The sequence below is a fragment of the Puma concolor genome, chromosome E2 (genome assembly GCF_028749965.1).
Source record: "Puma concolor isolate L17-30 chromosome E2, mPumCon1.1.hap2, whole genome shotgun sequence".
In the NCBI taxonomy this organism is placed as follows: domain Eukaryota; kingdom Metazoa; phylum Chordata; class Mammalia; order Carnivora; family Felidae; genus Puma; species Puma concolor.
The window spans coordinates 48,234,491-48,259,042 of NC_141681.1; the positions used below are offsets into that span (position 1 = coordinate 48,234,491).

General features: G+C 47.3%; 1 long non-coding RNA gene across 1 annotated transcript; it reads left to right on the forward strand.

Moving 5' to 3' along the window:
- The first annotated feature begins 16,786 nt into the window (after positions 1-16,786).
- On the forward strand, positions 16,787-19,215 carry LOC147573600 (uncharacterized). Its single transcript, XR_015244867.1, has 2 exons — positions 16,787-17,027; positions 18,626-19,215. It is a non-coding gene; the product is annotated as an uncharacterized LOC147573600 (long non-coding RNA).
- Positions 19,216-24,552: the final 5,337 nt, after the last annotated feature.

Genomic DNA, 24,552 nt, shown 5'->3' on the forward strand with positions numbered 1-24,552 from the left:
CCTCCAGCTTCCTCCAGCCAGGAAGCTGGAGCACAACTTCACCATTCCTTACAGCGTGGAGAAGAAAGAGCTAGAACAGTGAGGAGAGTCAGAACTCTCAACTACCTTAAGGGCAGCCTGCAAAACAGGGAGAGCTGCAGAGATGGGAGACAAGGGAGAGAGAGAAAGAGGGAGGTGGAGAGAAGTGGGGGTGGGGGGACACTGGGAAAGTGATTGAGGCAGAGAGGGAAATATAGAGACGGGGAGGCGGGGAGATGAGGGTTAGATGGAGGGAGACTGAGGGGCAGAGAACCTTAGAGACATTTCCTCATCTGAAAACCATCACAGTGGGGCATGTGGGTGGCTCAGTCGGTTAAGCATCCAACTTCAGCTCAGGTCATGATCTCATGGGTTCGTGAGTTTGAGCCCTGCATTGAGTTCTGTGCTGATGGCTCAGGGCCTGGAGCCTGCTTTGGATTCTGTGTCTCCCCCCTCTCTCTCTGCCCCTCCCCTGCTTATGTTCTGTTCTCTCTCTCTCTCTCTCTCTCTCTCTCTCTCTCTCAAAAATAAACATTAAGAAGAATTAAAAGTTTGAAAACCATCACAGTGATGTTCAATCAGTGGTGAAGTCGGTAAGAGTTCAATCAGTGGTGTCTACATGATTTTATTAATTCTGAGCCCCTCTGTTTTTTCACCTTGCAAGATCTCTACAAATCGGGTTTAATCCTGTAATTGAGGGCATCTTATAGTTAGTTGCTCTCCACTGGACAGCAGTCCTGATGCATCCCGTAATGTTTCAGCACAATCACTTAAAAACCATTTGAAAAAGGAATACAAATCCCAGTTCTTGTCCAGTAGCCCTGTCATTGACACAGTGAAAGGAAGAAAGTTGAGCGCTTTTCTAAGAAATGCTCCGTCAATAACACTCTTGATTTCACAAGGACGATGTTTACGGGGAAGCACAAACATCAAGAACTCTGAAGTCAGAAAATAAGTCAGAAGATGAGAAAATGAGTCAAAATGTCTGCATTGATGGACGGATAGATGGATAGCTGTGTATAAATCAGGTGTAAAAAATATATATACGCATATGAATGGTAAATCTAGGTTGATATTATGTTCCCTATAAAATTCTTTCAAATTCACTGGATGTTTAACAATTTTCACAGTAAAATTTTGGGGGAAAATGATGGAGAAATCAGATTCTGAGCATGAGGAAGTTGTAGATATACCTTAACCAATTAATTATGCTTGTATTTTCCATTGTAGATAACAAAGAGCGATCTGTTAAAAAAAAATCTTTTTCGGGGCACCTGGGTGGCTCAGTCGGTTGAGCGTCCGACTTCGGCTCAGGTCATGATCTCACAGTTCGTGCGTTCCAGCCCCGCATCAGGCTCTGTGCTGACGGCTTGCTCAGGGCCGGGAGCCTACTTCAGATTCTGTATATCCTTCTCTCTCTGCCCCTCCGCCGCTCATGCTTTGTCTCACTCTGTTTCTCAAAAATAAATAAATAATTTTAAAAAATTAAAAAAAAAAATCTTTTTCTAGGGGGTGCCTGGCTGGCTCCGTCGGTGGAGCTTGCGACTCTTGATCTTGGGGTTGTGAGTTCGAGCCCCGTGTTGGGTGTGGAGATTACTTAAAAAAATAAAATCTTAAAAAAATTTTTTTCTTTTTTTTTCTTTTTTTTTTTTTAATTTTTTTTTCAACGTTTATTTATTTTTGGGACAGAGAGAGACAGAGCATGAACGGGGGAGGGGCAGAGAGAGAGGGAGACACAGAATCGGAAACAGGCTCCAGGCTCTGAGCCATCAGCCCAGAGCCCGACGCGGGGCTCGAACTCACGGATCGCGAGATCGTGACCTGGCTGAAGTCGGACGCTTAGCCGACTGCGCCACTCAGGCGCCCCCAAAAAATTTTTTTCTAAATAAATCTAAAAGTGCTCTTTTAGCAAATATATGCTAAATACTGTAAGTGGTAACAACGCATTGTGTCAGCATAACTGCTAGCAGTTTTTCCGTCCTAGTGGTAAATAGGGCAATGCTGTATTTCATAATACAAGGCATCTTAAGTTTGATCAAATACGGCATATTATTTTGTAATCAAAACAAATGTTAAGCCCAGTAGCGACAAGTACACCCAGGGCTCAGATCTTGAGATGAGGTTAAAAATTGTTGGTTTTGAGATAAGCACTGGGTGTCATATGTAAGTTATGAACCACGGGATTCTATTCCTGAAACCAAGACTACACGGTATGTTAACTGACTTGAGAATGAATATATATGTATATATATATATATATACACATATATTGCGAATGAATATACATATATATTCATATACGTATATATTCATTGGTTTTGCTTTTCATTATATTCTTCAGTACCTTAAAATTTTTGCCACTTTTTTGTTTTGTCTTATTAAAAAAATTAAATCCTGCCTATTTCTGTTTCTGGATAGTGGAAATATCCAGCTCTCTTGGAACAGAACTTCTGTCTTCTGGAAAAGTCATGAGAATGACTCTTTAGTCACACAAATGTAAAGCAAGTATTCACCCCTGATTGGTAATTCTCACTTTTTATATTCGATGTGTCTCACGTCCTTTTTCCTCCTCTATTCTTCCTCAACTGCTTTCTCTTACATTATGTTAATTTTAATAAAATTTTCAATGTTTATTTGTTTTTGAGAGAGAGAGCATGAGCAGGGGAGGGGCAGAGAGAGAGAGGGAGCCACAGAACTCGAAGTGGGCTCCAGGCTCTGTGCTGTCAGCCCCAATGCGGGGCTCGAACTCACAAACTGTCAGATCATGGCCTGAGCTGAAATCAAGAGTCGAATGCTTAATCAACGGAGCCACCCAGATGCCCCTAGAATATATTTCTTAACATAGTTCTTAGAGTAATTTTTCTCCTTATTCTCCTCTCCTCTTGGTACTCCCATTATGTGTATATTGCTTGACTTAATGGTGTGCTGCATTTTTCTGGGGCTCTCTGTTCATTTTTTTTCATTCTTTTTTCTCCCCATTCTTTGAAATGCATGATATCTATCTTCATTTGCTAATTCTTTCTTCTGTCAGTTCAGATCTACTGGTGAGCCCCTCTAGTGAGTTTTCATTTCAGTTATTGTACTTTTCAGCTCCAGCTTTCCATTTGGCTCTATTTTATAATGCCCAACTCTTTTTTTTGAACGTTTATTTTTGAGAGAGAGAGAGAGAGTGAGCAGGAGAGGGGCAGAGAGAGAGGGAGACACAGAATTCAAAGCAGGCTCCCAGCTCTGAGCTATCTATCAGCACAGAGCCTGATGCGGGACTCGAACTCACGGACCGTGAGATCATGACCTGAGCCGAAGTTGGACACTTAACTGAGCCACCCAGGCGCCCCTGTAATGTCTAACTCTTAATTGATATTTTCAATTTGGTAAGTCATTATTGTCTAACTTCCCTTTACTTTTAAAATCATGATTCCTCTTGGTTATTTGAACATATGCTATTTTGAAGGCTTTGTCTGTTAAATCCAACTTCTGTTTATTCTCATAGGCAGTTTCTGTTGCCTGCTTTTTAGGGGTCATACTTCCCTGTCTTAATGAACCCTTACCACGCTTCCTTCCTAACTAGCACTGTCCCATAGAACATTCTGCAATAATAGACATGTTCTCTACGTGCACTGTCCAGTATGATACACACCAGCCTAACGTAACCACCGAGCACTTCAAATGTGGCCAGTGTTACTGAGGAATTGAATTTTTCTTTTTCTTTTTTGAGGAACTGAATTTTAAAATTTTATTTCATTTTTATTAATTTAAATCTAAATAGCCGTATGTGACTAGTGGCTACCTTCTTGGACAGTGAAGTTCTAGACCATGCTGAGTACCCAATTCTCTAGAATCCCCTAGCCAAGTGTTCCTGAACCTTCCAGCACCTGTATGCGCCTCTTCCCAGCCCACCTGGCCCCCAACACCCAGGCCAGGTCATGCTGGTCTGCACGCCTCTAGATCCAAGGGGTGGGCAAGAGGTGATCTGGGAGATGGACCACATTTTCATATGGAGATGAGGGTGTCCACATAAACGCATGGATGACCCCTCAAGGATTCAGGATGTGGACAGAAGTGGGAAGAGATGGGTGTGAACCCATGTGCCTCCATTTGTACTTTTGGTCCAGGATTGACAAAAGTTAGGGATGATTTTGACTGGCTATGTCCCATTTCTTACCTGTGTAGTGGCTACATGTGTGCTCACTGTATAATTTTTTTTAACTATATATAGATATAGTTATGTATAAATGTGCAAATATGTGTGTACAAAGATATACGATATCCTATGTAGTATTATATATAATGTAAATATAGTATACATATGTATATGTGTTTATACAAGTATAGTGTATATATATAGTACTATGTATACAATATATACACAATTTAAAAAATGATTTAAAAATTTTACCACTGTTAGCTCTTCTCATGACATAAAGCCTTGTACGATCTGTCTCTCTCTGCCCTGATCTGCCACCCTCCCCTTCGTGCTCAGCTCCAGCAGCACTGACCTCCTTGCTCCAGCTAGCAGGCCGCATGACGGAGGAGTTTGGCCGAGGGGGCTCGATTGGTCCTGTCTTTATTTTGTAATTTTTAATTCTGTAAAAATTTGAGTATAGCTGACACACAATGTGACATTAGTCTCAGGTGTCTGGCCCTGCCTTTATTTTTGAAAATTTAGTTATTTTTCGATGTTTAGTTTTGCGAGAGGCGGAGAGAGCGCAAGCGAGGGGAGGGGCAGAGAGAGAGAGGGAGAGGGAGAGGGTCCAAAGCGGGCTCCGCGCTGACAGCAGCGAGCCCCATGTGGGGGTTGAACTCACGAACCGTGAGATCATGACCTGAGCCGAAGTCAGATGCCCAACCGACTGAGCCACCCAGGCGCCCCCGGCGCTGCCTTGAAAGCCCTTTGTGTCGGCAAAGAAAGTCTGTGATGGGGGTCGGGTGAGTGGGGGTGGTCGAGGCTGGTGTGGACAGACAGCCGGACAGCCGGTGTCAGGAGTGATGTGGCCCCTTCCCCAGGGTTGGGAGGAAAGGTGTCTGCTTATGTAAGAAAGCTGGAGACTGTTCTGAAGGCCGCCAAAAAAGGAACAGTTGTGGTGGATGGAACCATCAATCAGGTGCCCTGAACAGGTGGAGCCTGGGGCCACTCTCAGCGGAAAGCTGGGCTCGGAGCTCCAATTACCAGCACAGAGAATCCAACTATCAAGACTGGTGCCAGAGGGGAGGGAGGGGGGGGACAGAGGCCTGAGTCAGCGGAAAGAGCGATTCCAGAGCACCTGAGGTGACTGCAGAAGCACCAGAGAGGGAGCTGGAGACCGGCAACGGTGACATCTAAGTCAGCGGTTCTCAAAGTAGGGTCCCCGGGACCGGCAGCATCAGTTCGGCCTGAGAACTCGTTCAAAATGCAAATTCCCAGGCTCCCTTTAACGAGAGGCAAGAAACTCCGAGGGGAGGGGAAGGCCTAGCAATGGATGTTTCAACAAGCCGGCCAAGGTGATTCTAATGCGCGACCAAGTCTGAAAACCACCGATCTCACTTTAAGGAGCATGGACGGGGTGCCAGGCATTCTTCCGGGTGATTTACCTCTAGTGACACACCGGTCCACACAACAGCATTACAAAACAGGAGGGGCGCCTGGGTGGCTCAGTGGGTTAAGCGTCCAACTTTGGCTCAGGTCGTGATCTCATGGCTGGTGAGTTCAAGCCCCACGTCAGGCTCGCTGCTGTCAGCATAGAGCCGGCTTTGGAATCTCTGCCCCCCCCCCCCCCCCCCGCCCTCCCCGACCCTCCCCTGCCTGTGCTCTCTCTCTCAAAAATAAACAAATATTAAAAAAATAAAAAAAGAGTGACCGGTGGATCCTCACTTAGGAATGACTGATCCAGATCATTAAAGGAGGCTGAGAATTATCTTGGGGTGCCTGCGTGGCTCAGTCGGTTGAGCACTGGACTTCGGCTCAGGTCATAATCTCATGGTTGGTGAGTTCGAGCCCCACACCGGGCTCCACTGCTTCATTGCTGTCAGCGCAGAGCCTGGCTTTGGATCTTCCGTCCTCCCCATCCCCCACCCCCCATACCTCCCCTGCCCACACACTCTCTCTCTAAAATAAAATAAACATTAAAAAAATAGGAGGTGCATCATTTTACAGGTGGAAAAGGTGAGGCAGGATCATTGCTGTATTTCACCTAAACTCCGAGCCAGAGGTAGAGACGCAGCTTGAACCTCAAGCGGGGGCCCTCTCTGCTCCACCCGCTTCAGCACGCGGCCCCTGGAGGGCTTCTAAGACACTTGCTGGAGCCCACTCCAGAGCTGGTGGTTCCCTGAAGACGGATCCAAGAATGTGCACTTCTCACGAGGCCCTGGGCGATGCTGAGGCTCCTGGTCCAGATTCCACACTAGGAAAAGCGAGGGTACTGCCTTTCCCACGTGAGGACGGAGTCCAGCAAATGGAAACGTCCACCGGGGCTCCGTGAGAAAATGACGTGCACAGCCGCTTTGCCGGGACTCCTTTGGCCACAAATGACAGAAAACCCAAATTCAAACCGGCTTAAGTGTGAAAGATACTTATAGGCTCACGTAACTGACACGGGTTAAGTTTGCCGTGGGCCCGAGGCCAAGGAGGTAGGTGGTCTGGATTCTCTCTTACTCTCTCCAGCCCTCACTCTGCCTTCCTGTGTTGTCTTCATTTTCAGGCGAGCTTGCCTCTCACACTGGTGCCCAGCTGCTCTAGCCTTAGATTCCACAGCAGGGAACCACATCACAAAAGGAGATAGATCCCCTTTCTTCCTATCTCAGCCCACCCGGGCTCTCACCGGCCAGGCCGGGGCCACCAACCCACTGCTGAACAATCACTGTGGGCAGGGAGGTGGAAGATTCTCATGATCAGGCCTGGGTTACGGGCTCGTCCCCAGAGAGATGAGCTCAGCTGCATCCAAAACATAGACCGACAGTGTGTGTGTGTGTGTGTGTGTGTGTGTGTGTGTGTGTGTGTGTGAGAATTCGGGGTAACCAGAAAAGGGAATGGAGGCTGGACAGACCAATATAACCAATGTCTACTACACCACCCTCAAAGGACAGGGTGCCGGAAAGCCAAAATGTGTACCTACTCCTTAAAACTCCCTTAAGATGGGCCCAAGCACAGAGATCGTGGTAAAAGAGAAAACCCAGAAGTTGATGTAATTTACTATTTCATTTATATAAAGAATCAGGCAAAAAAAAAAAAAACAAAACAAAAAACCCACACCAAAAAACAAAAAACCTATGGTGTTAGCAATCAGCAGGGTGGTTATCAGTGGGGAGGGGGGGTGTATCAGTTATTTTTCCTACATAACAAGCTTCCCTCAACTTAGTGACATAAAACAATGATAATGGATCACTGGTACTACTCATGTTTCTGGCAGTTAGCTGAGCTCAGCCAAGTAGTTTTTGCTTGGGGTTTCTCATGTGGTTATAGTCAGACGGTGGTCAGAGCTGGGGTCATCTTTTCTTTTTTTTTTTTTTTTAAGTTTATTTATTTTTGAGAAGGAGAAGGGGAGAGAGAGAGAGAGAGAGAGAGAGAGAATGAGAGAATGAGCGGGGGAGGGGCAGAGAGAGAGGCAAACAGAGAATCTGAAGCAGGCTCCAGGTTCTGAGCTGTCAGCTCTGAGCCCGATGCAGGGCTCAAACCCACAAACTGTGAGATCATGACCTGAGCTGAAGTCGGACGCTTAACTGACTGAGCCACCCAGGCGCCCCAGAGCTGGGGTCATCTTGAAGGCTCCCTCATTCACAGGTTTGGCAGTTGATGCTGACTATTGGCCAGAAGGCTCCCACATTTGCCATCCATGTGTCCTGATCTCCCTCATATGCCGGCTGGGTGCCAAAGGTAAGCATTCCGAGAGAATCAGGCAGGAACTGCGCTGTTTTTTATGGCGTCAGATGTCACATAGTGTCATTTCTGCCATACTCTCTTGGTCATAAATGTCTGCCCAGGATCAAGAGGAGTGGTCATCTCTTCATGTGGCATGTTGTGCAAAGAGCATGTGGAGCAGGAGACGTGGGTATAAACATTTCTAGAAACTATAATATGCCACAGGGAGGTAAGGGCTGGGGGGGCTTCTGGGACCTAGCTACACTGTTTCTTTTCTTTCTTTTTTTTTTAAAGTTTATTTTTATTTATTTTGAGAGAGAGATCGAGAGCAAGTGGGGGAGGGGCAGAGAGGGAGACAGAATCCCAAGGAGGCTCCACCTCCCTGCCAGCACAGAGCTTGACGGGGCTCGAACTCACAAACCATGAGATCATGACCTGAGCCCAAATCAAGAGTCGGACGCTTAACCGACTAAGCCACCCAGGTGCTCTGCCCACACTGTTTCTTAATCTGGATGCTGTTGGGGCACCTGGGTGGCTCAGTCGGTTAAGCGTCCGACTTCGGCTCAGGCCATGATCTCATGGTCCGTGAGTTCAAGCCCCGTGTCGGGCTCTGTGCTGACAGTTCAGAGCCTGGAGCCTGCTTTAGATTCTTTGTCTCCCTCTCTCTCTGACCCTCCCCCCATTCATGCTCTGTCTCTCTCTGTCTCAAAAATAAACATTAAAAAAAATTTAAAAAAACCCTGGATGCTGTTTACAATCAGTTGCATATTTTAAAATATCTTTTTAAAAAAGTTTATTTGGGGGCACCTGGGTGGCTCAGTCGGTTGGGCGGCCGACTTCGACTCAGGTCACAATCTCGCGGTCCGTGAGTTCGAGCCCCACGTCGGGCTCTGGGCTGATGGCTCAGAGCCTGGAGCCTGCTTCCAATTCTGTGTCTCCCTCTCTCTCTAACCCTCCCCCGTTCATGCTCTGTCTCTCTCTGTCTCAAAAATAAATAAAAACGTTAAAAAAAAAATTAAAAAAAAAAAAGAGTCTGTCTCTTTAAAAAAAAAGTTTATTTGTTGAGAGAGATAGAGAACGAGAGAGAGAGAGAGAGAGAGAGAGAGAGAGGGAGAGAGAGAACGTAAGTGGGGTAAGGGCAGAGAGAGAGAATCCTAAGCAGGCTCTGCACTGCCAGCGCGGAGCCCGATGCAGGGCTTGAACCCACGAACCATGAGAACATGACCTGAGCTGAAATCAAGAGTCAGACACTCACCCACTTGAGCCACCCACTCACCCCAAGTTGCATTTTTTTTTAACTGCACCACAATGTCATTTCTGGAGTCTCTGTACATAAAGTTTGAGACTTTTCTCATCCTTCATATCTCAGCTTTACTGTCCTCTCCTCCAGAAAACCACCAACGACATCCCCCATCCCTCACCCCTTCCAATCCCCAGTCCTTTCAATGCCATGGGGGCTAGTGATGCCTCGATTAGAATACCACCTTACCTTCAGTTGTCACGTTTGTGTCTCCCCCTAACTCTAGACCAGAAGACCTCTGACCTTTTGACCACATACCCCCCAGAAGTTTCCCGTTCGCATCTCCACTATATGTGTGTAATCGACAAGTTGCCCTGTACTAATATGTACAATATAAGACATGCACTAAAATACAAATATTTGAAGGAGGAGATAAAAGCAGTTCTGAATAGGCTTTCTGTTTTCCTACACCCAGAAGGTTTGTCTAGAAAACCCCCAGAGAACCAGACCGCTCCTCAGAGACCAGTAACTTGACCGTGAGTGTCACAAGGACAGGTGATGATCTGTCTTGCACACCTCAGTAGTCCCAGCCATGGAGCTGGATGTGGAAATGTATTCACCTACACTAAACTTAAGATCTGTGCACTTTATAGCATGTATTATTATGCTCTCGTAAAAAAAAAAAAATACTTAACAATGAAAAGGTAAAATTTTCAAAGCTGAAGGACATCAGAGAAAAGTCCGATCGAGTGAAACCTTAAACCGCCTCTGACCCTCCCAACAGAAGGCCTGATGCCAGGTGAAGGTTCTGGCTGGGAGCCCTGGAGATAGCGGCACCATGGAGAGAGAGGGAAGGAAGAAAGGATGCGGCTCAATGCTTGGCCATTCCTGGTGATGAGTCATAACAAACTGTAAAATGTCAATGTAAGCAGACACCTGGAGTGCACGCATACTGCTTCTCCCATCAAGAGATGATTGGCGGGGGGCAGCAGGGGGGGGGTACCTGGGTGGCTCAGTCAGTTAAGCGTCTGACTTCGGCTCAGGTCAGGATTTTGTGGTTCATGAGTTCGAGCCCTGAATTGGGCTCTGCTATCAGCACAGAGCCCGCTTTGGATCCTCTGTCTCTCTGCCTCTCCCCTACTCTCTTTCTCTCAAAAATAAATCAACATTTAAAAAGAGAGAGAGAGAGGTGCACTTGGGTGTTCAGTCAGTTAAGCGTCTGACTTTGGCTCAGGTCATGATCTCACAGTTTGTGAGTTTGAGCCCCGCATCGGGCTCTGTGCTGACAGCTTAGAGCCTGGAGCCTGCTGCAGATTCTGTGTCTTCCTTTCTCTCTGACCCTCTCCCACTTGCCCTCTGTTTCTCTCTCTCTCAAAAATGAATAAACATTTAGAGAAAGAGAGACAGAGAGAGATGATCAGGTGCCCTCTCCCTGGATCCAGCCTGCCCTTCCTGATTTACCAAGTGAATACAGAGGAAATGACCCTCTGAGGCTAGATTGTAAGAAGCCTTCCAGTTTCTGATTGGGTCTTTTGGAAAGCTCACTCTTGGAATGCTGCCTCTTGGAGCCACCATGCTGAGAAGCCCAACAGAGCCACATATGGGCACTCCAGCCACAGCCCACGGCCACAGTCAATGTCAACTGCCAGCCATGTGAGCCAGCCATCTTGACATCCAGCCAGTCAGGACTCAGGTAACTGCAGACCCAGCTGATGTCCAACTGCAATGGTAGGAGTGTCCTTAAGCAAGAACTGCCCAGTGGAGCCCAGTCAACCCACAGAAGCAGGTGACATAATAATAAATTGTTTCAAGCTGCTAAGATTTGGGGTGGTTTGTTATGTTGTAGATAACGGGAACCACTGGGATGCCTCCGGTGGCTCTTATAAGGTGAATACAGAAAACTTTCCTTTGACCTTAAATATGTGACTGAAATGTTAGAACTCCTTGAAGGTGATGGTGGGCACAGCAGTGTGTCTAGACCCAGGAGGCATCCAATGGATGGCAAGACCAAGCAAGACCATCTGCAGTCCTTTTAGGATGCACTCAGTTAAATGGAGGACCCAAAACTAACCTCACAGGGGTGTTGTGAAAATTCAAAGAAGTCACGCAGGTAAAGCCCTCGACACAGTGCCTGACACATAGCAGGACCCCCTAAAATGTTAGCGGTAACTCATTCACCATGTGCGTCACCTGTTATGATGCATTTGGTTGCACGTAAGAGGACCCAAATCGAAAGGGCTTGAATCAGAAGGAAATGCATTATTTCACAGAGCAAGAAAGCCAGGGGTAGGGTGTCCCAGGGTTGTGAAATCCAATCATTTAAGATCAAATTTAATTAAATTATACTTCCATACAAATTTTACTTAAAATTGAACGTTTATTGAATGCCAACTAATTGCCAGGCACAGTTCTAGAAGCTGGGGATAAAAAGCAAAGAGAGCAAAGTCCTTGGGAATGCAAGCTGGTGCAGCCCCTCTGGAAAACAGTATGGAGGTTCCTCAAAAAACTAAAAATAGAACTACCCTATGACCCAGCAATTGCACTATTAGGTATCTATCCAAGGGATACATACAGGTGTGCTGTTTCGAAGGGACACATGCACCCCCATGTTTATAGCAGCACCATCAACAATAGCCAAAGTATGGAAAGAGCCCAAATGTCCATCGATGGATGAATGGATAAGGAAGATGTGGTATGTATACACAATGGAGTATTACTCGGGAATCAAAAAGAATGAAATCTTGCCATTTGCAACTACGTGGATGGAACTGGAGGGTATTATGCTAAGTGAAATTAGTCAGAGAAAGACAAATATCATATGACTTCACTCATATGAAGACTTTAAGAGACAAAACAGATGAACATAAGGGAAGGGAAACTAATATAAAAACAGGGAGGGGGACAAAACATAAGGGACTCTTAAATATGGAGCACAAACAGAGGGTTTGTGGGAGCAGGGATGGGCTAAATGGGTAAGGGGCACTAAAGAATCTACTCCTGAAATCATTGTTGCACTATGGGCTAACTAACTTGGATGTAAATTAAAAAAAAAAAAAAAAAAAAAAAAAAAAGCAAGCAAGCAAAGTTCTTTGGTGGGGGTCTATTCACTCAATGTTATCCTCATGCCTTTGTAGGTCTGTCCTGCTACATTATACTCTTCTGTGCGAATATACCACAATTCATCCATTCTCATGTATTTTATTAATTATTTATTCATTTATTCATTCTGAGAGAGAGAGAGAGAGAGAGAGGGAGAATCTCAAGCAGGCTCCATGCTTAGTGTGGAGTCTGACACGGGGTTCATCTCACGACCATGAGATCATGACCTGAGCTGAAATCAAGAGTCGGACGCTTAACCAACTGGGCCACCCAGGCGCCCCTAACCATTCTCCTTTTAATGGACGTCAGGTTTGTTTCCAATTTGCTGCTGGTGAATCACTACAAACATTGTTGGGACGCCTCACCCAGCGCACATGCTCACGTTTCTTCTCGTTAAGTATCCAGGAATGGAGATGCTGAGTATAAGGGACTCAAAGCTTCAACATGGCTGAATTTTTCAAATACCAAATGATTCTCCAGATGGTTGCACTGACTTCCTCCTTCACCTGGAGTGCATGAGGTGCCCTGCTAATCCCCATTGTCACCTACAGTCATCTGAAGTTTTGCTCATTTGAAGACATAAAATAGAATCTCAGTGTGGCCCTCTCTTTTCCCCTCTAGGTGTTTCTACAATTACCGGCTGGCTTTGGTCAGCTGGGTGGGGTCAAGATAGAGGAAGAAGGGAACTTAGTGATTATAATTTTTTAATTTTAATTTTTAAAAAATCTTTATTTGTTTTTGAGAGAGAGACAGAGACAGAGTGCAGGCGGGGGAGGAACAGAGAGAGGGAGACACAGAATCTGAAGCAGGCTCCAGGCTCCGAGCCGTCAGCACAGAGCCTGACACGGGGCTTGAACTTATGAACCGTGAACCGTGGGGTCATGACCTGAGCTGAAGTCGGACGCCCAACCGACTGAGCCACCCAGGCACCCCATTAGTGATTATAATTTTGAGTCTAGGATGGGTAGGGACATGGGCAGGGTGGGGATGACAAAGCAGGGATGTGATGGATGGGGGCGGGGAGAGTGTGGCAACCAAGTCCAGGGCGATGCTGACAGTGGGGGGCCTGCAGCGAGGACACATGAACAAGCAGGCTGGACTGGGAGGAAGATGACCTCAGTGCCATCTTTGTTGGTCTTCCTCTGATTACTGATGAAGTGGAGCATCTCTTTGTATCAAATTAATTACAAAACTACTGAAGCATAGAAGAGTCTCAAAGGAGAAGACCAACAATTTCTTAATGACCACTTTTTAAAAGCAATGTTCCTTTTTTTTTAAGTTTATTTATTTTGAGAGGAAGAGAGAGAGGGAGAGAGAGAGAAAGAGAGAGAGGGAGAGAGAGGGAGGGAGGGAGAGAGAAAGAAAGGGTGCATGCGAGCAGGAGAGGGGCAGACAGAGAGCGAGAGAGAGAGAATCCCAAGTAGGCTCTGTGCTGTCATTGCAGAGAGGCGGGGCTCAATCCCACAAATCGTGAGATCATGACCTGAGCCTAAATGAAGAGTCGGAAGCTTAACCGACTGAGCCACCCAGGCGCCCCTAAAGGCAATGTTTCTGTGCAAATAAGAGAAAAAGAAATCTCAGACTGGGGGAAATCGTTATCAAAATTTGTGTCGTACCAGCAACAGCTTGTGTGACTTAACAAAGGAGTCCTCATTCAGAGTTGTGCCATCAGCAGAGGACACACGCTAAGACGGGAGCCCCAGGCAGCTCAGGGGCAGAAGCAGGACAATTCTACGGAGGGACCGAGGAGACCCACCATGTGTCTACTGCACCCCCAGGGAAACCGGGAAAGCAGCAATGATGCTGTGCAGGTGGCGGGCACATCGAAACAAGACCTCTAAAGCTGGCTTCCCAGTGCGGTTCCAGAGCTGTAACATGAGGACGGCCCACTTCTTGTCACTTCTTCATTCCGTTAACAAATATTTAGTCATTCTGGGCCAGGTTCTGGAGATAAAATGGTGACCAGCACAGGCTTTGTCCGCATCCTCGTGGATTTATCTGTCTCAAGAGGGAGGCAGACATGAGACGCTGACATCACAGACCGTCAGGGCTGAGATGGGGGAAAGCCGGAGTTGTAGAACCCCAGAAGGGGCACCTGACCCACCCTGGGGGTCAAGGAAGGTTTTCTGGAGGAGGAGACATCGAGACCCAAAAGCTGTATGGAGTTAGTTGTGAAGAGGCGATCAGGAGAAAGAGCGGTGCTCCAAAAGGTGGAAAGAACATGTGCAAATGTTTAGAGGTGAGAGGGAGTGTGGAATGTTCTAGACCAGCACCATCCAACAGAAACATAATGAGAACCCCACCTGTGAGTCACAACATAATTAAAAAATTTCTAGTAGCCACGTTAAAAAGAAACAGTTGAAATGAATTTTAATAATCTATTTTATTTAACCTGATATAGCCAAAATATTACCATATTAACATGTGATCAATATAAAAATTATTAATGAGATATTTTACATTCTCTTTTTTTTGTACTAAGTCTTTGAAATCTGGCGGGCATCTTACACTGCGGGTACATCTCAGTTCACACTGGCCACATTTCAAGTGCTCGACAGCCACGTGCTGCACTGAGCAGCACAGCTAGACCCTTGCTACCCACAGCACTGGCGTCAGTGGGGAGCTTGCTAGAAGTACAGAATCGCAGGCCCTCCCTAGCCCCACTAACTCAGGATCTCCATTTTAACAGGATCCCAGGGGATTCATATGCACTTGAGTTTTGAGAAAAATGGGTCCAGTTCTGAAACACTTCTGTGGCTTCCTGTTGCCCTCGTGACAAACACTCAGCTACTGACCTTGGCAATCATTCATTCATTAGTGCATCACCACTCCTGAGCACCTACTGCATCCCAGGCCCTGTGCTCGGTGATGCTGGGGACACAGCAGGGACAAGGACAGACCTGATTCCTGACCTCATGGAGCCCCTAGGCAATTAATAGAGAAGGACCCAAATCCCTGTTTCATTCTGACCGTGGTAAGGATGTGTGCTTAAAGTGGGGTTACTGTGTACAAGTTCAGGAGTCCTGACCTGGGTTGAGTGGAGAGGGCATCCAGAAAATAACCCAAATAAGGGCAGAGGCCACTATCATGGCAAAACGCCACAAGCAGATTAAATGTCCCATTGCAGAGGCTGGGCAGGCCAAACAACACCAGCCTGTCCGTGGTCACTAAGAGGGATAGTTTTCAGGCTCGAGAAGCGCCTGGGGGGTAGGGTTACAGGAAACGAGCCAGGGACAGAGCCTGGTGATAGTGGCACACCACACACAGATCCGTCTGCATTTGGAAAACAAGGGGAAAGGGAACAGAAAATCAGGAAGGCGGTCACTTTGTCAAAGGGGGGAGGACTGGGGGCAAGGAATGGTAGGTGACCTTTTCTTTAAAAAAGGCCTTTTAATACAACATACTTGTATTTACTGTAGAGTAACTGAGCAGGGGAGAAAATGTGCAGGATATGGATGGAACAAGAATGGCCATGACTGTTGAAGCTGCGAGATGGGACATTCATTAGACTTTCCCTCCGCTTTTGTGTTTGTTTGAAATTTTCCTTAAAAGCGAAAAAACGTGTTGTTCTTTATAAATAGTTGCGGATGTCAAAAAATATTTTAGCAGATGGAGAAGCTCACTGAAGTCCTTCCGAAAAGAAGAAATCGCATGATCAGAAATGTGGTCATCCTCTAAGAATGGAACCCGGGAGGAAGGTGGGTCAAGGCAGATTCCAACTCTTGGGTTCGAATCCTGGTGCTGTCACTTACTAGCTAGGGAACCTGAAGTCCCCGATGTCAACTCTCACACCTCATGGAAACCCAGGGATGACAACAGTAGCTGCCCGAGGGCTGAGGATTACTGAATTCATGCATGGAAAGGGCTTAGGAAGGCACCTGGCATGAAGAAGGAGCCAGGTAAATGCAGGCAGTTGTCATGATAAAGCACGTGCCAGCCAGGTTCAAAACCACAGGGTGTCTCCACGCAGATGTGTTCCTACTTCCTTTACATGGAGTTCATTGTCCCAATAGTCCCTGGTATCAGAGTAAAGACAAGAATTCTCCCTAGGTCGATATACTTCAGTTGCCTTCCTTCACACCTACGAAACCGTGTTATATATGACAATTGTTCCAAACGCTTGCATCACACCATTTAGAGAAGTTACACAAGTGTGTTTACAATCACTGTGAAAATCAGTAGGAGAAAAATCCCCTTAGCTGGGTATTTGTAATTCCATTCTGGCCTGATGACTGTTACCGTGCACACAGAGAAAGACCGCGCTTTTCCTGCCGCTGCAGAATGTTTAAAGTTATAAGACGCTTCCTGAATGTTTTTTCCTCTTAAAATTCAAACATGATGGGATTTTCTCCCTTGCTAGCTTTTTCTCCCACAACTACTGTTGGTGTTATGTTGGTGTTCAATGAAAACAGTCACTGCAAAAAATTTCTTAAAAGTAAAGGCCCCTGCCCCCTTCCGACACTCAGAAGTGACCACTGGTTACATTTTGTTCACCGTCCTTATAGATGATGATGTCTGGGATCCTTTCAAAATTTTTGCGTGGGAAGACCGTGGGTGGAGTGTGGGTTGGGCGGATTGACTAGACTGGAGGGGGCGGGGCAGGGGGAGGGGCCACGCACAGGCCCAGGTGAGAGAGCTGGTGACGTCACGTTCTGTGTGTCTGGAGCTTAGACAGCTGGGGAGACAGGCAGAGTGATGGTCAGGGGCTACATCACACCAGGCCTTCAGGATCAGTTAGAACCTTGTCCTTAGGATGCTGGAGAAACACAGAAAGGCTTCAAGCAGGAACACGTGATCAGATTGGTGTTTTACAGAACTCCCTCTAACTGCCAAGTGGAGGTGGGTGAAAGTGAGAAAAAGGAGGCCAGGGGCCCAGGGAGGAGGCCAGGCGAGATGAGGTGGGAGAGGTGGGGCTAGACCAAGGCAGGGCCATGAAAGGGGAGAAGAGGGCAGGTGGGAGAGGTATCTAGGAGGCCTAGTGCACAAGCCATGGAGGCTGATGGGTCGGGCTGGGCGCGTGTGTGCGCATGTGTTGGGGAGGAAAGCATCAAGGATGAGGCCCAGGGTTCTTTGTGGAAACTTGGGATATGGAGGAGCCACCCCTGGAGGAGAAGGTTTGGAATTTGGGACACACTGAGTGTTAAGGGCCCAGGGGTCACTCAGGGCTGAGGGTGAGGGGCCTTTATGAAGCCGCAGGATGCCCAAGTGTGGGGCTAAAGGTAGAGGTTGGGGCTAAGGACAGAGAATGGGCATCACCAGCACAGAGACAGGAAACAGACCATAAAAGTGGATAAGATGGCCCAGGGGCTGGGAGGAGAGAAGAGCCCCCAACACTTAAGGAATTGGTGAAATCAGAGGAACTTATTGCAAAGAAACAAGACAGAGGAGAAAAATCAGGGGACAGCAGCATCACAGAAACCAAGGGGAGAGTGTCCTTAGAGAAGGCAGGAAAGGCCAACACTGCTGATTTTTGCCATAGTGGCCAAAAAGATGAGCACTAAAAGGTGCCCACTGAGCCAGGTTCTCATTGTCAGAGAAAGAAGTTACAAAGAAAGCAAGGGCGGGGCGGGGGGCGGGTAGGCAGGAGTGGACCTTCCAGGGCTAGAGTAGAGTCAGAGCTGGCCAGTGTGCACTCATCAGCATTGACACAGACATCCACCTGCACACACACGCTCAGAGATGCAGATGTGTATGTACCCGTCGGTTTGTATACAGACATACATCTTCTAGCTTTGTCAGCTGAGAGCGACTGGAAGCAGTGACACCCGGCAATGAAAACACCCAGGGCGCAGACCTTGGTTCCTACCATTCTCCAGCAAAAGGGCAAGGGAAAGTGCCAGATAAGCCTGGGGCTCCTTACAGTGCTGGAAAGTAAGGAGGTGCTTGAGTGAGAAAAAAAAGAGTAAAGAACACAGGAGCCAACCTGACAGGGCCTCTAGGCCAAACGTGTAAAAATCTGAGTGAAAAAATTTTGATGGTATTGGGTTATACCGAAAGAATACAAAAAATATCCGTGAGTCCATACTGATATAAATCAATGACTGTACAAATAAAATAAATGGGGTGGAATGGACAAATCTTCATACAGAAGAACTCCAAATAAAATACAGGGAAGAACTGAGGGAAACAGAAAAGCAGCGTCATTAGAACACCACAGTAGGGGTGCCTGGCTGGCATAGTCGGTAGAGCGTGCAGCTCTTGATCTCAGGGTCACGAGTTCAAGCCCCATGTTGGGCGTTGAGCCTACTTAAAAAAAAAAAAAAAGACAACCACCATATTAACTGTGCCAGGCAAGATCCATTGATGGATGCCAAAATCAGGGGGAGGAACTTTGAGGAGACCGGACATTTGCACAGCCTCAAAGTATCTTCCCACATTTATCAATTACTGTGGTGGTTTTTATATATGAAGACAATATCTGACATTTTTCCCTCTAGGAAACGGAATTTAATTCTCCTCCCTTTGAGAGTACGCTGGATGCTGTGACTTGCTCCTAACACACGCACGGTAAGGAAAGGGCAGAACAGTAATACCGCAGGCAAGATACCTGGTGGATGCCACCTTCATGAAATGAGGTCACCTGAGTCTCAGTGGGATTCATCCCCAGCCTATAGTCTAACCGGGAGAACATGAAAAATACCAGACTGAGGGACAGTCTACAAAATACCTGACCAATATGCCTCAAAACTGTCAAGATCATGAAAGACAGGGAAAGACTGAGAAACTGTCACAGATTGGAGGAGACCAAGGAGACAGGACGAGTAAATGCAACGGGGTATCCTGGATTGGATCCTGGAACAGAAAAAGAACATTAGTGGAAAAACGGGGGGGATATGAATAAAGTTCGGACTTCTGTTAATCCAACACTAACCAATGTTAACGTCTTGGTTTTGACAAATGTAAAACTATTGTTATGTAAGATGTTAACGTGCGGGGGAGCTGGGTGTAGGATGTACGGGAAGTCTCTGTACTATCTTTGCAATCTTTCTGTAAACCCAAAATTATTAAATAAAAACATTTTAAAGTAGCTGTGGACTTGGCTATGAGTTGGCCCAGCAGAATCCCTCGCTCCCTTCATCTGGTTCTTCAGATCTCACCTCCTGTGTTCTCTACTCTGGGGAGTCCTTCCTGACACCTTAGACCAGGTCACGTGCTTCCTCTGGGCTCCTCTGGGGAGGCCGCCGCGGCCGTGTGTCTCCCCAGGAGCGATGAGTGTCTCCCTGACTAGGAACTGTCAATGCTGATGGCGGCAGAAGCTGCACCAGATTCCCATGACTTCTCCCAACCTGACCCTTCCCCTTCTGAGCCCAGAGCCTGCCAGATTCCATCTTCATGGTCTCCCCGACCCCATTCACCCGAGGCAGGGCACATCTGAGGCCACACAGATGGTCTGTCCCACCCACCTATCAAAACAGCACCAAATTATTCCCCTTGCCCACATGCCGGCCTTCCATACACTGACCGCCAGAAACAGTCCATGAGTGTGGACACTGAAGGTGACTGCCCAGTGCACACCCCTCCCAGAAGGAATCTTCCAGCTACAACAGGTTCAGCTGGGTTGGACACTGGACCCCAATTCAATTCTCATCTGGGGAATCTGGAATGGGGCCCGAGGGGCTGTAGGGCACTGCCCTGGAAGGTCACACAGAGTCAGGGCAAGAGTCTACTCTGGGCCAGCCTAGCTGCCTGCAGAATGCAAAGGGAGGTGGGGACCACAGGGCCCAGGGGAAAGAGGAAAGCAGAGTCACTGCCCCGTGTTCAGACTTGATCCTGCCCTCACCAGGCCCCAGTCCATTTCTCTCCATCATCACCCATGACCAATCTACTGTGGGCTCTGTCTTCCAGATGCTTCCAGAGCACTGCTCACTCCTGCCCCTGCCCTGGTGCAGGCCACTGTGATCTCTCACCTAGATTACTGCATTAACTCCTCATGGGCCCCCTGGTCTCCACCTCCACTCACCCTTAGCGATCTCATCCTGGGCCTTAACGCTGTGAAAATGCCAGTGACTCCCACGTTTGTATCTCTAGCTCAGATCTAGCCCTGAATGCCAGACTCATACGTCCCACGTGCTCGGCCAGTCCACAGGGACATTTCACAGACCCGCAGCCTCTCCAGGTCTCCCCCAGGCAGTTCCTGGTACTACTTCCTCCCAAACTTAGAGCTGTTGGCTCCTCTTTCTCACCCCACACCTGTACCCCAAGTCCTGTCCACTCTTCCTTCAAATTATGTCCTAAATTCGGCCACACCTCTGGCCAAACCACCACCATCTCTCAGCTGGAGAGATGCAGCCTCTGCGCTGCTTCCACCCTGGTGCCCACGCAGTGGCCAAAGGAACCCTACCAAGATGGTAGATCGCATCGCTCTTGAGCCCCAAACGCACTGCGTGTCTGCCCCCCTCACTGCGAATCGAATTCAAGTCTGCCAACCAAGCTCGTATGGCCCGGACCCTCATCCCCTTCCCGTCCACTGGTTCACTCTGGTCCAGTTCACTCTTTCCTGCTCCTCCAACACATCCCCGCATACCTGGGGCCTCTGAATTTGCTCTCTAGTTTTACTTGGAACGTCCTTCCCAAATCACACGCACAGCTGGCTTCCTCCCTTTTGGCCAGGTCTCTCCTCCATTAACATTTCCACAAAACTTATTTAGGCCCCCTCCCCTCCCCCTGTTTGTCCCTCTCTACCCCTCCTCTCCTCAACCCCCCTCCCCCCAACAGTCTCCCAGGCTCTTATCCCCAACACTGATTTCCCGACCATCCACCTTCCCCAGGAGAATGGATGTTCCAACAAGGTCAGAGCTTGGGAGGACCTTGTTTACTATTATAACACCAGCACCTGAAACAGTGCCTGGAATGCAGTAGGTATTCAGTAGCTGATGAATCAAAAAATAAATGGGGGCGCCTGGGTGGCGCAGTCGGTTAAGTGTCCGACTTCAGCTCAGGTCACGATCTTGCGGTCCATGAGTTCGAGCCCCGCGTCAGGCTCTGGGCTGATGGCTCAGAGCCTGGAGCCTGTTTCCGATTCTGTCTCCCTCTCTCTCTGCCCCTCCCCCGTTCATGCTCTGTCTCTCTCTGTCCCAAAAATAAATAAACGTTAAAAAAAAAAAAATTAAAAAAAAAAATAAATGAATAAAACACTAGAATCAGTTAGGATGCTGGTTCCAAGCAACGGAAAGCCAGTTCAACTTGGCGTAAATGATACCCAGGTTTACTGGTTTCCCTAATGACAAAGTCCAGAAGGAACCCACTTCAGGTGAAGCCTGATGCAGCACTTCAACAATATCACCAAATGACCTGTCTGTCTCTCCACTAGAACTTCCAAGAAATTGGCTTCCTCCTGTGGTCCTAAGGTCACTGTCTACAATAATCTTGGCTGTATGCTTCATAGTAATTATCCCTGCCATATGCTAGGCGCTTGCTAAATCAGACCCTGAGACGAATATTGTTATAATCTCCATTTTACAATGACAAAATTGAGCCTTGGAGAGATGAAGTCACTTACCTAAAATCATACCACTAGTAAATGGGTTAGTAATGCTTGTATCATCTTACTATCCCTTCTTTAACGATTATGAACATTTTCATGCTAACGACTAATAGCTATCACAAACTCAGCACTTACTACGTGCTAGATATCTTGCCAGTACTCCATTAACTTCTCTGTGCCCTCAGTTCCTCATCTGTGTAACGGGAATAACAATTATTACCACACAGGGTGACTGTGAGGCTTACGTGAGCTAATACACAAAATGATAAGGTATCAGGAAGCTTGTTTCAGTGAGCTATCGCTGAGTAACAAATCATCCCATAACACAGTGGCTTAAAATAGCAGCCATTTATTTGCTCATGATTCTGGAATTTGAGCAAAGCGGGGAGGGCAAGGTGAGTCTCCATTCTACCTGGTGTCAGCTGGGAACTTGGCTAGAACATCCTAGACGGCATCACTCTTGTCCTGCACATCAGCTAAAACAGCGGAACAGCTGGGGGCTGGCTGGGCCTCTCTCTGTACACATCTCTCTCCAGTGGAGTAGCTGGACTTCTTTGTAAAGCAGCCCAGGGCCCAAGAAAGTGAAAGCAGTACTGCGGGCCTCTTAAGGTCCCCGACCAGCACAGCATCACTTCCACTGCACTCTACTGGTTAAGACAAATCATGGGCCAGCCTAGAATAGAGGGCAGAGAGACTCCACTTCTTGATGGGAGAAACAAAGATGTGTGGCCTTCGGTAGAGGAGGCTATTTTAATCTCAGGAGAGCAGCTTTTTCACAGGTCTCACTACTTCAATCTTTAACCCCATCGTCAGTTCCCCCACACGACAGCCAGAGGGATCTTGTAACATACAGAACTGATGGCACCTCCTCTCACTGCTTAAAGTTCTTTGAGAGTCTCCATTACGCATGGGGTTAAGGACCCAACTCCTTACAGGGTCCACATTACCAGTCTTCTTGCTCCCCATCAGCCTCTGGGCTCCGACCACCACACACCCACACCCACACACACCACACACACACACACCCCTTTTAATGGAGTGCCTAATGCCTACACTTTCATCACTTCAATTCCACTTCCTAGGATCTAGATTAGAGTTCTGGCCAAGTGCTCTTATGGCACTTTCTACATTTCTTTGTAATTTCATATCTGTGTGATTAGCTGACGATTTGAACCTCTACCCCTGACACTGTGAATTCTCGGGGAACAGGGAAACTGTTTTGTTCTCTGCTGTGTTCCTGATGCTGAGCACAAAGCAGAAGCAAGACGAAATCCTTGCTGAATGTCTGAGACCTCAGAAAATTTTAAGGCAGTCCTCTGAAGTTCTGTGGAAGAGGGATGGGCAGAGTCCCTGCGATGCTGGGGTAAGGATCTACATTCTGAAATCACCCACTGACTCGTCCCTTCAATAAACTGTTACTGAGCCCCTATGTGCCAAGAGCTCTTCTAGATGTTAAAGATAAAATATGAAGTAGACAAAAGCCCCTGCCCTCATGAAGTTTATGGTCTGCTGTGGGTGCAGAGGAGAGACAGACAATAAACAAGATAACCTATATAGTGAGTCAAATAGTGATATGATTAATGCTACGGAACAGTTAAAGGGAAATTAATATATGAATGTTAGTAGTATAGTTCCAGAAGGGTGACCAAAGAAGTTCTCAAGGAGGAGATGATATCTGAGTAAAAACTAAAGGAGATGAAGGTGAGCCTTGACATCTGGAGAAGAGTGTTCCAGGTAAAGAGAGGAAGTGCAAAGGCCCTGAGGCTAGTGTAGCTGGAGCAGAGTGAGCAGGGTAAAAGGACCAGGTGGAGAAGTAACAGGGACAGATCATGCAGGGATCAAGGGCCTTGCAAAGGCCATGGAAAGAACACCGGCATTTGCTGTGTGAGATAGTGCCACAGGAGAGTACTGAGCAAGAGAGAAATGTGACCTGATACAGGTATTCAGTGTCACCCTGCTGCATATGAGAAAGACTGTGGGGAGCACAGAGACCACTGAGGAGGCTGCCGTGATGGTCTAGGCAGGGTATAGAGTGGACAGGACCAGGGTGACAAGAGTGGAGGTGGGAAGAAAGGATCAGGTTCTGAATACACTTTGAAGGAATTTGCTGAAGGACCAGACATGAATATAAGACAATGAAGGAGGAGGCATTTACTGAGAATGTGGGAAGAACAGGTTTTGGGGAAAAGACCAGAGTTCAATTTGGTCAAGATACCTTGGTCTCCAGAGGACTACAGCTATCTTGAGAGAGGAGGTATCATGTGGGCAGTCAGCAGGTCAGGGAGAGGTTCTGGGCTGGATATTGAAATGTGGGATAAACATTTCCACACTTATCCCAAATTCCTACACGACTGGATCCTGATGATGTCTCGAAGCTCATCTTGCACGTTGCTAAGTCAATGGCGCACACATGCGCGAGCACACACACAATCTTGGGCCTTCCACTTGCTAATTATGTGATCTTGGTTAAATTACTTAACCTTCTCTGTGCTCAGCATTCTTGTTTGCAAAATGGAGATCATAATAGTCTCTGCCTCCTAGAACTGTCCATTAAAATTTTTTTTTTCTTATTAAGCATCTATAATATGCCAGATACTGTTCTACCTGCTGGAGATACCCCTTTCCCGCCCCTCTCCGCCTCCCCCTTCCACACAGCCCGTAAAGCCATACATTCTGTCAACTCAGCCTTCTGGACGTCTCTCCCACCAACATCCTTTCTCCCCTCCCAGCCAAGACTCCTGCCCTGGTTCATCCCCAACATCTCTTGCCTCGGAACGTGCCACAGCCACCACCCTGGGCTCCCAGACCCTAGTCTCGTTCCCATCAATCTACTCCTAGATGGCAGCAAACTGGGCCATGCATGCCCCTTCCCTTCTAGAA